General features: G+C 37.0%; 1 long non-coding RNA gene across 1 annotated transcript; it reads left to right on the top strand.

Annotated features, from left to right (window-relative positions):
• Positions 1-2749: 2749 nt before the first annotated feature.
• LOC141541316 (uncharacterized) lies at positions 2750-10290 on the top strand. The gene is made up of 3 exons (XR_012481743.1): positions 2750-2919; positions 8349-8676; positions 9315-10290. It is a non-coding gene; the product is annotated as an uncharacterized LOC141541316 (long non-coding RNA).
• Positions 10291-12536: the final 2246 nt, after the last annotated feature.

Below are 12536 nucleotides of genomic sequence, written 5' to 3'. Positions count from 1 at the left end.
CAGGCTGCGCCCAGTCTATTTGACCCTCCCCCAAGCAAACACAGACCTTCTCTGGCGAATTTCAAGGATGTCTTCTCTTGGTGATTATTTGTGGGTTTCTTTTCTGGTCAAGCATTAACTCTGAGGCTTGTCATGAAGTAAGTTCTGAGAGTAAACGAGGAGCTCAAGCAGCTGTCTGCCTCCACGCCGCCATCTTGGCCGGAAGTCAAAGTGGAAATAATTTTAATTTCATCATCTGAAAATTGTCGGTTCATATCCTTTGACCATTTATCAATTGGAGAATGGCTTGATTTCTTATAAATTAAAGTCAATTCTCTGTATATTTTGGAGATGAGGCCTTTATCAGAACCTTTAACTGTAAAAATGTTTTCCCAATTTGTCACTTCCCTTCTAATCTTGTTTGCATTAGTTTTGTTTGTGCAGAAACTTTAATTAGGTGTAATCAAAATTTTCTATTTTGTGATCAATAATGGTCTCTAATTCTCCCTTGGACACAAACTCCTTCCTCCTCCACAAGTCTGAGAGGTAAACCATCCCATGTTCCTCCAATTTATTTAGGATTTCGTTCTTTATGCCTAAATCTTGGACCCATTTTGATCTAATCTTAGTATGTGGTGTTAAATGTGGGTCCATGCCTAGTTTCTGCCATACTAATTTCCAGTTTTCCCAGCAGTTTTTGTCAAATAATGAATTCTTATCCCAAAATTTGGGATCTTTGGGTTTGTCAAACACTAGATTGCTATTTTTATTCACTATCTTGCCCTGTGAACCTAACCTATGCCACTGATCAACTAGTCTATTTCTTAGCCAATACCAAATGGTTTTGGTGACTGTTGCTTTATAATACAGTTCTAGATCAGGTACAGCTAGACCACCTTCATTTAATTTTTTTTTCATTACTTCCCTTGAAATTCTCGACCTTTTTTTGTTCCATACTGGTACAGCTAGACCATCAAAACCATTTGGTACTAGATAGGAAAAAGAGCCATAATCAGTGGAATAAGTTATTCATGGAACAAAATACTCAAGTATTATAGCAATCTAGTGTTTGACCCCAGCTTTTGGGATAAGAATTCACTATTTGACAAAAAATGCTGGGAAAATTGGAGACTAGCATAGCAGAAACTAGGCATTGACCCACACCTAATACCATATATCAAGCTAAGGTCCAAATGGGTTCATGATCTGGGAATAAGAATGATAATATAAACAAATTTGGAAGAGCATAGGATAATTTACTTCTCAGAACTGTGGACGAGGAAGGAATTTATGACCAAAGAACAACTAGAGATCATTACTGATCACAAAATAAATAATTTTCATTATATTAAGTTAAAAAGTTTTTGTACAAACAAAACTAATGCGGAGAAGATTAGAAAAGAAGCAATAAATGAGGAAATCATTTTTACATTCAAAGGATCTGATAAAGGCCTCATTTCTAAAATATATAGAGAATGGATTCAACTTCAAAAGAAGTTAAGCCATCCTCCAATTGATAAATGTGAAAGGATATGGACAGACATTTTTCAGATGAAGAAATTGAAACTATTTGTAGTCATATGAAAAGGTGCTCCAAATCACTGGAACAGAGAAAATGCAAACAAAGACAAACTCAGATACCCCTATACAGCTGTCAGATTGGCTAAGATGACAAGAAACGATAATGATGAATGTTGGAGAAGATGTGGGACAACTGGGATGCTGATGGATTGCTTGGTGGAATAGTGAACAGATCCAACCATTCTGGAGAGCAGTTTGGAACTATGCTCAAAAAGTTATCAAACTCTGCATACCCTTTGACCCAGCAGTGTTTCTACTGTGTTTATAGCCCAAAGAGATCTCAATGGAGGAAAAGGGACCCCACATTTGCAAAAATGTTTGTGGCAGCCCTTTCTGTAGTGGCAAGAAACTGGAAACTGAATGGATGCCAATCATTTGGAGAGTGGCTGAATAATTTATTTCAGAGAGCCCTGGAGAGACTAAGATAAGTTGAAATGAGCAGAACCAGGACATCACTATACCATGGCAACAGGACTATAGGATGATCAATTCTGTTGGATAGAATCTCTTCAACAATGAGATGATTCAAACCAATTAAAATTGTTCATTGATGTAGAGAGGCATCTACCCCCACAGAGAGGACCATGGGAACTGAGTGTGGACCATAACATAACATTCTTACTCTTTCTGTTTGCTTGCATTTTGTTTAATTTCAGGTTTTTTCCTTCTGAGTCTATTTTTCCTTGTACAGCAAGATAACTGTTTAACTATATATACATATATTGGATTTAAAAATATTTTTAAGATTTTCAAAATGTATTGGAGTACCTGCCACCTAGGGGAGGGAGTGGGGGGAAAAGGGGATAATTTGGTAGAGAACACATTGTTGAAAAATTACCCAAGCATATGTTTTGTAAATAAAAAGCTGTAATAAATTAAAAAAAATTTTTTTAATTTAAATTTTTTAAAAATTTTATAATTATAAATTTTTCTATGACAGTATATATGCATGAGTAATTTTTATAACATTATCCCTTGTATTCATATTTCCAAATTTTCCCCTCCCTCCCTGTACTCCCTCCCCTAGATGACAGGCAATCCCATACATTTTACATGTGTTACAGTATAACCTAGATATAATATATGTGTGTAAATCCAATTTTATTGTTGCAAGTATTAGATTCCAACGGTATAAGTAACCTCGGTAGATAGACAGCAGTGCTAACAATTTACATTCACTTCTCAGTGTTCCTTCTCTGGGTGTAGTTGTTTCTGTCCATCATTGATCAACTGGAAGTGAGTTGGATCTTCTTTATGTTGAAGATATCCACTTTTATCAGAATACATCTTCATGCAGCATTGTTGTTGAAGTGTACAGCGATCTTCTGGTTCTGTTCATTTCATTCAGCATCAATTCATGTAAGTCTCTCCAAACCTTTCTGAATTCATCCTGCTGGTCATTTCTTACAGAGCAATAATATTCCATAAACTTCATATACCATAATTTACCCAACCATTCTCCAGTTGATGGACATGCATTCATCTTCCAGTTTCTAGCCACTAAGAAAAGGGCTGCCACAAACATTCTGGCACATACAGGTCCCTTTCCCCTCTTTAGTATTTCTTTGGGATATAAGCCCAATAGCAGCAATGCTGGATCAAAGGGTATGCACAGTTTGATAACTTTTTGGGCATAATTCCAGATTGCTCTCCAGAATGGCTGGATTCTTTCACAGCTCCACCAACAGTGTATTAGTGTCCCAGTTTTCCCACATCTCCTCCAACATTCATCATTATTTGCTCCTGTCATCTTAGCCAATCTGACAGGTGTGTAGTGGTATCTCAGAGTTGTCTTAATTTGCATTTCTCTGATCAGTAGTGATTTGGAACACACTTTCATATGAGTGGATATAATTTCAATTTCATCATCTGAGAATTGTCTGTTCATATCCTTTGACCAGTTATCAATTTGAGAATGGTTTGTTTTCTTATAAATTAGGGTCAGTTCTCTATACATTTTGGAAATGAGACCTTTATCAGAACCTTTAACTGTAAAAATATTTTCCCAATTTATTACTTCCCTTCTAATCTTGTTTGCATTAGTATTGTTTGTACAGAAACTTTTTAGTTTGATGTAATCAAAATCTTCTATTTTGTGATCAGTAATGATCTCTAATTCTCCTCTGGTCATAAATTCTTTCCTCCTCCACAGGTCTGAGAGGTAGACTATTCTCTGTTCCTCTAATCTATTTATGATTTCATTCTTTATGCCATTTTTATCTTATCTTGGTATATGGTGTGAAGTGTGGATCCATATCTAATTTCTGCCATACTAATTTCCAGTTTTCCCAACAGTTTTTTTCAAATGAATTTTTATCCCAAATGTTGGTATCTTTGGGTTTGTCAAACATTAGATTGCTATAGATGTACCCTTTTTTGTCTTTCATACCTAATCTGTTCCACTGATCGACTGGTCTATTTCTTAGCCAATACCAAATGGTTGACTGCTGCTATATAATATAGCTTTAGATCAGGTACACCTATACCGCCTTCATCTGACTTTTTTTTCATTAGTTCCCTTGAAGTTCTCGACCTTTTATTCTTCCATATGAATTTAGTTGTTATTTTTTCTAGGTCATTAAAATAGTTTCTTGGGAGTCTGATTGGTATAGCACTAAATAAATAGATTAGTTTGGGGAGTATTGTCATCTTTATTATATTCACTCAGCCTATCCAAGAGCACTGAATGTCTTTCCAATTATTTAAATCTGACTTTATTTTGGTGGCAAGTGTTTCGTAATTTTGCTCATATAATTCCTGACTATTCTTTGGTAGATGGATTCCCAAATATTTTATACTCTCAACATTTGTTTGGAATGGAATTTCTCTTGCTGTTGCATTTTGTCGGTGTTGTATAAAAATGCTGAAGATTTATGTGGATTTATTTTGTATCCAGCAACTTTGCTAAAGTTGTGAATTATTTCTACTAACTTTTTATTAGAATCTCTGGGGTTTTCTAAGTATACCATCATATCATCTGCAAAGAGTGACACTTTGATTTCCTCATTACCTCCTCTTATTCCTTTAATCTCTTTCTCGACTCTTATTGCCTAGGCTAGCATTTCTGATACAATATTGAATAGTAATGGTGATAGTGGGCAACCTTGTTTTTCACTCCTGATCTTACTGGGAAATGTTCCAGTTTATCTCCATTACATATTATGCTTACTGATGGTTGTAAATATATTCTCCAGATTATTCTAAGGAATAGTCCATTTATTTCTATACTCTCAAGCGTTTTTAGTAGAAATGGATATTGGATTTTATCAAATGCTTTTTCTGCATCTATTGAGATGATCATATGGTTTTTATTAATTTGATTATTAATATGGTCAATTATACTAACAGTTTTCCTAATATTAAACCAGCCCTGCATTCCTGGTATAAATCCTACTTGGTCATAGTGTATTATCCTAGGGATGATTTTCTGAAGTCTTTTTGCTAAAGATTAAGATTGCTTAAAGATATTAGCATCAATATTCATTAAGGAAATTGGTCTATAGTTTTCTTTCTCAGGTTTTGATCTACCTGGTTTAGGTATTAGTACCATGTCTGTGTCATAAAAGGAGTTTGGTAGGACTCCTTCATCCCCTATTTTTTCAAATAGTTTATATAACATTGGGGCTAATTGTTCTTTAAATATTTGGTAGAATTCACATGTAAATCCATCTGGTCCTGGGGATTTTTTCCTGGGGAGTTGATGTTGATTAATAGCTTGTTCTATTTCTTTTTCTGAAATGGGACTATTTAAGCAGTTTATCTCCTCCTCTGTTAGAGGAAGTCATCCATTTCACTTAAGTTATCAAATTTATTGGCATAAAGGTGGGCAAAGTAACTCATTATTTCTCTCATTTCCTCTTCATTGATGGAAAGATTCCCCTTTTCATTTGTAAGACTAACAATTTGATTTTCCTCTTTCCTTTTTCTGATCAGATTTACCAAAGGTTTATCTATTTTATTGGCTTTTTCATAAAATCAACTCTTGGTTTTATTTACTAATTCAATAGATTTTTTACTTTCAATATTATTGATTTCTCCTTTTAATTTTAGTATTTCAAGTTTGATTTTTGGGTGGGGGGTTTTAATTTGGTCTTTTTCTAGCTTTTTAAATTGCAGGCCCAATTCATTCATCTTCTCTTTCTCTATTTAGTTCAAATAAGCCTCTGAAGTTATAAAATTTCCCCTTATTACCGCTTTAGCTGCATTCCACAGATTTTGGTATGATGCCTCATCATTGTCATTATCTGGGGTGAAATTATGAATTGTTTCTATAATTTGCTGTTTCACCCAGTCATTCTTTAAGATGATATTATTCAGTTTCCAATTACTTTTTGGTCTATTTACCCCTAACTTCTAATTGAATGTAGTTTTATTACATTGTGATCTGAGAAGAAGACATTTATGATTTCTGCCTTCCTGCATTTAATTTTGAGATCTTTATGTCCTAATATATGGTCAGTTTTTGTATAGGTTCCATGAACTGCTGAGAAGAAACTATATTCCTTTCTATCACCATTCAGTTTTCTCCAAAGGTCTATCATACCTAGTTTTTCTAATGTTCTATTTACCTTTTTAATTTCTTTCTTATTTGTTTTATGGTTTAATTTGTCTAAATCTGAGAGTGCAAGGTTGAGATCTCCCACTATTATAGTTTTACTGTCTATTTCTTCTTGCAACTCTCTTAACTTTTCCTTTAGAAAGTTAGATGCTACACCACTTGGTGCATATATGTTTAGTATTGATATGACTTCACTGTTTATGCTACCTTTTAGCAGGATATAGTTTCCTTCCTTATCTCTTTTAATTAGATCAATTTCTGCAGATGGCAACCCCTGCTTTTTTGGCTTTACCTGAAGCAAAATAGATTCTGCTCCAACCTTTTACCTTTACTCTGTATGTATCTCCCTGCTTTAAGTGTGTTTCCTGTAAACAACATATTGTAGGGTTCTGACCTTTGATCCAGTCTGCTGTCTGTCTCCCTTTGATGGGAAAGTTCATCCCATTCACATTTACAGTTAAAATGACTAATTCTGTATTTCCTGCCATCATATTATCCCCAGATTATGCTTTTTTCCCCTTGACCCCCCCTGAACCCCTTCCCCAATATTTAATTTATAGACCTCACTTGTGACATTCAGCCCTTCCTTTTTAGTATCCCTCCCCCCTTCTTTTAAGACCCTTCCCTTTTTTATTGTACCCTTCCCTTATTCCCCTTTTCCTTTTCCCTTTTCCTCTCCCCCCTTTTAATGATGTGAGAGAGAATTCTCTGGAAAACCAATATGTCAATTATTTACTCTTTGAGCATACTCTGATGAGAGTAAGATTCACACAATGTTTCTCCCCCTCTCTAAATTCCCTCAGATGTGGTAGATTTTCTATGCCTCTTCCTGGGATGTAGTTTCCCTCCTTTTATCACTCATTCCCCTTTTTCTGATATTACCCCCTTCTCCTTTTTTTTATATCAGTAAAATCAAATTACCCATGCAGACTTTCTGTATATCCACAACAGAGATACACTTCTCAAAGAGTTCTTTTTACCTTTTTCTGCTTCTCCTCAGTCTTGTGGATGTAGGTCATATTTTTTGTTGAAGTCTGCTTTTTTTCTTAGAAATAAATGGAATTCCTCTGTTTCATTAAATGACCATCTTCTTCCATGGAAGAAAATGCTAAACTTAGCTGGGTAGTTTATTCTTGGTTGCAACCCTTGATCTTTTGCCTTTTGGAATATCAGGTTCCAGGGCCTTCAATCTTTTAATGTGGAGGCAGCTAGATCTTGAGTGACCCTTATTGTGGCACCTTGATATTTGAATTGTTTTTTTCTAGCTGCTTGCAATATTTTTTCTTTTGTTTGGTAGTTCTGCAGCTTAGCCACAATGTTCCATGGAGTTCTTTTTTTAGGGTCTTTTTCAGAAGGTGTTTGATGAAGTCTTTCAACACCTATTTTTCCTTCTGTTTCTATTATGTCTGGACAGTTCTCTTTGATGATTTCCTGTAAAATAGAATCTAGGCTCTTTTTTTGATCATAGTTTTTGGGAAGTCCAATGATCCTCAGATTATCTCTCCTAGATCTGTTTTCCAGATCTATAGATTTTCCCAGTAAGTACTTGATGTTATTCTCCAGCTTTTCTTTTTTCTTTTTCTTTCTTTTTTTTTTTTTTTTTTTGTTTTGTTTTTGTTGTGTTTGACTGATTCTTGGATTCTCAATGAATCATTCATTTCTCTTTGTTCCATCCTGATTTTTAATGAGTTATTTTCTTCATTCATATTTTTAGTTCTTTTTGTATATGCTCAATTGAGTTTTTAAATGAATTATTTTGCTCTATTGAATTTTTTCCATTTTCTAATTTTCTTTTTAGAAAGTTATTTTCTTTTTTCCAATTCAGAAATCCTACTTTCTTGTGATTTTTTTAAACCTTTTCTAATTCACAAATTTTGTTTCCCTGCATCTCCTATGAATTCTTTATTTTTTCCAATTCAAATTTCAGGATGTTATTCTCTATCACAGCTTCTCTTTCCTTTCCCCATTTTTCTTCAAACTCTCCTAACTTTGTAATAGTCTCTTCTGGGAGAGAGTTATGTGAAGCGGTGGCAGGTATCATTCCCCTTTAGGCTGTTATCTGTTGACTCTCTGCTGTTAACTTCCTCGGGGTTGGATACTGGCTCTTTCTCTGTGTAGAAGGCATCAATGGTTTTCTTCAGCTTTTTATTCATTGTTAAAAATCTGTTGGGGTAAGAAGTTTATTTATTAGTTTATTAATTAATTTATTTATTTGCCAACTTCCTCCCAGACTGGATGGATGCAGCAGTTCCTGTGCCTGAGCTAAGAGAGAGCTTGCTGTGAGGGTTGCCCAGTGAAGGACCCCGCTGTGTGGCCTAGTGACTGCCCTGAGGTTTAAAGCTGAACAGTAAAAGCGACACAAAGCCCAGCCAATGTGTCCCGTGGGACGTGGATATCAGCAGCTGACCTGAAAAGCCCCTGCGCTCCAACTGGAAGTATCTGCCCGGAAACCGCTGTCCTTATTTCAAAGGTTCCACTTCTGTGGGAGTTCCACTTTTTTGTTGTTGAAGTGCATAATGATCTCCTGGTTCTGCTCATTTCACTTAGCATCAGCTCATGTAAGTCTTTCCAAGCCTCTCTGTATTCATCCTGCTGGTCATTTCTTACAGAGCAATAATATTCCATAACATTCATGTACCACAATTTACCCAACCATTCTCCGATTGATGGACATCCATTCAATTTTCAGTTTCTAGACACTACAAAAAGGGCTGCCACAATCATTTTGGCACAAACATGACCTTCCTATTGTCGCCTTATATTGTCCTATATTGTTATCCAACCTTGATTGTCCTATTTTTTGGACAATAAAATAGAATTTTAATTTGGTGGGGGTTAATAAATGTATTAATTTAGAATACACTTTGCTTTATGAATCTTGTTGGAGAGAAAAAGCGAAGCAAAAGGAATAACCATGGAAGAGAAAAGGAAAAACAAAGTGAACATAGTACATGGTGCTTTACATTTTTTCTCCTTAGTGTTTTTTTTTTTTTTTTTTTTTTTTTTTTGAATGAAGATGGCATTTTCTGTCCAAAGTCTATTAGGATTGCTTTGGATCAAAACCAATTCTTTCCTATCTGTCACAAATTCTTGCTGTTATTTCGTACAAAGTATTCTTCCTATTTTTGCCACCCACATCCTTCCCTGTTTCCTAATTTCTTCCCCTTTGCTCATATGTCACCTTCTTCATCCACAGACTTGGAGCTGCCACTTGGCAGAAGGCTCTGTCAACATGCCCTGGAGGACCTCACCCTGAGTTGACCTCCCCATATGGCACTGTGGTGTGGAAAAGAAAACTAAACTAACTCAACCACCAGGCTAAATGTCTGCCCTCCACAGAATGGGCCCCACTTCCTGGCAGAAGCTTCCAGCAGTGGGCCAAGACGTCCCTCTTCCTCAATCAACCTCACCTCTTCATCACATAATGGGTAAAATTAAAAAAAAAAAAATCAAAAACAACAAATACAACAATAAAAAAACCAGACAAGCTGACCCACCTCAATCCCTCCTAGGATGAATGTGTGCCCTCCAGAGACTTGATCCCAACACCTGGAAGAGGCCCTTGACAACAGGCCGAATGGAAAGCATTGTGCCATCTTTGGAAAAAGACCCCCCTGCCCCCCGCAAAGAGACCAGTGACCCTCAACATCCAGTCTGAATGTCTGAACTCTACAGATGTGGTTCCACCACCTGGCAGAAAGCTCCACAGAGGGGCAAAGGGCACTCCTCTTCCCCAGTTGATCTCCCCAACTTTCCCTTGAAAACCTGAGGGAACAGATGCCTGACATAAACCTCCAGCATTCACCATGATGCCAGCAGCTGGGCTGGCCTTGGCAGTCCCTACCCCTGGAAGAAGCCGGTCTCTGGGCTGACCAATCACCACCCCACCCCTCTCAGCTCCCTCCTCCCTCAGGCTGCAGCACCTGCCTGCCACAGGCTTTAGGCACTCCAGCCAAAGGCCCCAGGAAGAGGCTCAGCCCCTCATAAGGGAAAATTGCAAACACCAGTCCAGGATCACATTCACAAAGATGTGTAAATTGAGAATCAAGAGTTGCTAATTGTACATGAAGATTCAGCCAGCCCTGGTCCCCAGGTCTCTGGCTCATTGGATGCTGTTTGGACAATGTCTTAAACATTCTTGAATTAAAAATTGAATAAAATTTTAATTATTTTAATTTGTAATTTTTTTAATGTTTAGTAAATTTACTTTTAATAAGCATTGCTTTTATGAATCATGTTGGGAAAGAAAAATAGAGCAAAAGGGAAAAACCATGAGAGAGAAAGAGAGTGAAAGAAAAACAAAGCATATGGTGTTTTACATTCTTTCTCTGTAGTTCTTTTTGTGAATGCAGATGGCATTTGCTGTCCAAAGTCTATTGGGATTGCCTGGATCACTAAAGCACTGAGAAGAAGCAACTCTTTCCTAGCTGATCAATACAAATTCTTGCTTTTATTTTGTACAAAGTATTCTTCCTTCTGCTTGTTCCACTCAGCATCAGTTCGTGTAAACCTTTCCAGGCCTTTCTAAAATGAGCTTGTTTGTCATTTCTTATATAATGCTAACATTCCTTTACCTTCATATACCGCCACATCTTGTTCAGCCATTCTCCAGTTGATGGGCATCTACTGATTTTCCAGTTCCTATCATAAAAAAGAGCAACTGCAAACAACTTGGCACAGGGAACTTTTCCCTCCCCGATAATTTCTTTGAGATACAGACCCAGTAAGGAAACTGCCATTTCAAAAGGTATGTGCAGTTGGATAGCCCTTTCTGCACAGTTCCAAATTGCTCTCCAGAATGGTTGGTTGGAATTCTAACAATTTTTGCGTTTCCTTTTCCCAAGCTTTCAATTCCTTTCCCTATTTTTCTACTCTCTGTTAGTATCCTTTTGGAATTCTTCCAAGAGAGCCTTTTGAATTGGAGAGCAACTTATTTCACCCTTTGAGGCTTCATCTGGAGTTGTTTTGCCTTTAGGGGCTGGTGTGGCCAGCTTCCTTCCCATGCTGGGTGGGCGTGGCCAAGTTCCATTTCTCATTCTGGGCCTCAGGGGCTCACTACTTCCCTCCTGTGGTTGTGCTGGACATTTTACAGCTAGCCTGCAAGCTAGAAATTTACTAGAGAATAAATGATCAAGTATGTAATAGCAAAATAAATGACTTGGAAAACCAAAGCTTCAGAGTAGTGAAATGCCAGCATCAAAACAAACCAACCAAAAAAAAAGGTCTACACATCCCATTTCCACCTGCCATCAAAAGAAAAATGTCCAGATCTTGTAGAACCTAAGGATAAATAAAGTAGAAAAAGATCCACTGATCACATCCTCAAAGAAATCCCCTCAATTGAAAACTTCAGGGAATATCATTGCCAAAGGCCAGAGAGTCCAGATCAAAGAAAAAACACTTCAAATAGAAGATTTCCAGTGGGGATCATAACTGTACTGGTGGTTCTTGTTCGTATTGTCAAAGAGTATAAGTGAACATCTTTGCAAGCAAGAATGGGGAGCAACTGACACTTCAACCTCATTCTACTCCAAAATGCTCAAAGGAAGAAAAATTCAAACACATGCAACTGGGTGCAGAAATCCATTTCACTTAACAAGGCAACATGAAGGAAAGAGGGGACAAGAGAAACTTAACGAAAAGGCAGATTAAGGTACTGTGGTATTGTTTGTGGCGTTCAGTCCTTTCAATCTTTGAAGACTCTTTGGGATCCCTGAAGTATGTTGTGGTTCTGAGGAACCTGAGTTCTCAGGAACCATTCCCTTTATGAGCATGATCTACCCTTCCTGGCTTACTCAATGTTCCTTGAGCAGCTGACTCCTATTGCCAGGAAAATATTCTCATGGGAAACTAGGTGGTGAAGAAAAGAGGGTACCACACCTGAAATCAGGAGGACCTGGGCTCAGATCTGACTTAAGATACTTGCTAGCAAGTCATTCTACCCTGATTGCCTCCAAGAACCAAAAACTTTTCATGTTTGGGAAAATGAAGTTCCTACTCAGTAGACTCTAGAGCACTCATGAGTGCCTGAACATCAGCTATAAACTCCTCTTCTCACAGTCCTTAACCCTCCAAACTCTTCCAATCTTTCTTGTCTTCTTTCAAATTAATTTCTTTTCTGTACTCTTATCCTCTGGGTTTACTGGCTCCAGAAGGTTCCAGTCTTGTAAAGATTTACATGAACTGATTTTGAGTGAAACATGCAGAACCAGGAACACATTGTATGTACAATAATAGCAAGAATGTTCAATGATCAACTATGAAAGACTGGGTTCTTCCCAGTGGTTCAGTGATCCCAAGAAATCCCAGTGGGCTTTGAAGAGAAGATGTCCTCTCCAGTCAGAAAAAGAATTCAGGAGACTGAATGTAAACAATAGCTAAGTTCACTTCTTTATTCTCTTTTATTTTTTTTCTCTCT

The sequence above is a fragment of the Sminthopsis crassicaudata genome, chromosome 4 (assembly GCF_048593235.1).
Source record: "Sminthopsis crassicaudata isolate SCR6 chromosome 4, ASM4859323v1, whole genome shotgun sequence".
Lineage (NCBI taxonomy): Eukaryota > Metazoa > Chordata > Mammalia > Dasyuromorphia > Dasyuridae > Sminthopsis > Sminthopsis crassicaudata.
This window is presented reverse-complemented; position numbering and strand designations above follow the sequence as displayed.